The 1,648-nt window shown below is 29.9% G+C and overlaps 1 protein-coding gene across 2 annotated transcripts in view; it reads left to right on the forward strand.

Moving 5' to 3' along the window:
* The first annotated feature begins 373 nt into the window (after window positions 1–373).
* LOC106880499 (phosphatidylinositol 3,4,5-trisphosphate 5-phosphatase 2A) overlaps window positions 374–1,648 on the forward strand; it is a 98,858-nt gene continuing 97,583 nt past the window's right edge. For both annotated transcript variants that reach the window (XM_014930474.2, XM_014930475.2), the window contains exon 1: window positions 374–493. The gene's annotated coding sequence lies outside the window, so the exon portion shown is untranslated. The remainder of the gene's footprint in view (window positions 494–1,648) is intronic.

Consider the following 1,648-nt stretch of genomic DNA (forward strand, 5'->3'; position numbering starts at 1 on the left):
ATATATATAAAGATCCTATTAAAATGATGCAAATGAATTCATTCGAATATCTTTACCCCTCTGTTTCCCCTTAGAAATATTTTCCGTTCTCCGATTATTATTATTTTTTTTTTTAGTTAAAAGTTGTTTTCTTTTCTATGATGCCTTTCTTTTCGCTGTTAATTAATGTCAAGCATCACAGTTTCTAAGTTTTTCTAATTTAATATTTCTTACTTTCTCTAGAAATAAATTAGTGAAAAATGCTTTTAATTTTATTCCTTGTTGAACAGATAATTACACATGATTTTTCTCTTTTATTTCATTGTTTTTCATCGAAAAATCTCCTCTAGTTTCAGTTTCTCCTTATCTTTCTCCTTATTTGAAGCTCTGTTTAGATACGAAACTACGCCAGCCGACAATTTGCCCAGGCAGTGAGCATCTTGGGGGAAGGAAGTACCGCTTAGTTGGGGCTTGTGCATGACTAACATGTTTACTTCCTAATTAAACCCTAGAGGTGAGTAAATATTTATTGCGTTGGAACCTTATTTTTAACATTTTCTTTGTACACATTTTCTTAATTAACATTTTATGTTGATTCCAATCTCTTCTTTAAGTACAAAACTCGCATAGTGGGTCTTCTTTCTACATTTTTTCTTCTAAATAGAATACACATACATACATATATATTTATATATATATATATATATATATATATATATATATATATATATATATATATATAATTCTCTTTTGATTGCATAATGTTAACCATTTAAATTAATTACTTTGGTGTTATGAAAAGCGATTATAAATTTGAACATGACAAACACTGTTCTTCGTAATCATCTTATTTACATCAACGATTCATTTATTGTTTTCTCAACAAAATCATTTTTCGTTTCATTCCTTTAATAATATAGAAATACACCTTTTTTCCACTGTCACTTTATTCAACCGGATGCAAATATACAACTTTTTTCTATCTGAAAACTGTATGGTAGAGAAAAATGAGAAGAAAAATCGTTTTTTTGTCGTTATAAACGCGTTTACGTTATTAATTTCGAATGATATTGTAAACCTGAACAGTAAAACATCGTTTATTGCGGTTTGCATTAAGTAGCTCCCATTTCATCTTTGAGGAATTTTATAATCCCTTCTGTTTCTCATCGCCTCAAACAACAAACATTCCTAACTGTTGTGATCGGGCTTTCTTATATTACATTTTCTATTTCTGTCTCAACCTTAAGCCACTTATATATAAGAAATTATGAATATTTTGTTTCAGTTTTGCTTTTGTTATTTAGTGAAAAGCAACGCTGTTTCAGTCTTTAAGTCTTCGATGAGAGAAAAACATTAATTATGTGTGGTTTTTCCTTCCCTCATGTCGAACCTGTTTAGTTCTTTGTTTTTTCATTGTCAGCTTTGTGGATATCGTGTTTCTTTCTCTTTTTATTCATTCAATATCTCTTCATCTTCCGATGACCAATTTCATCATCAGAAGTGGATTCGTTTTAATATTTCTTATATCGGTCCAACTCTCTCCTCCTCCACATCTTACTCTCTCCTTAAAATCTATCGTTATTATTTTCAAGGCGCACACACACACACGCATACCACATACATATAATGTGCATACATGCTACACACACACACACACCTATATATATAT

Source organism: Octopus bimaculoides, chromosome 4 (assembly GCF_001194135.2).
Source record: "Octopus bimaculoides isolate UCB-OBI-ISO-001 chromosome 4, ASM119413v2, whole genome shotgun sequence".
Lineage (NCBI taxonomy): Eukaryota > Metazoa > Mollusca > Cephalopoda > Octopoda > Octopodidae > Octopus > Octopus bimaculoides.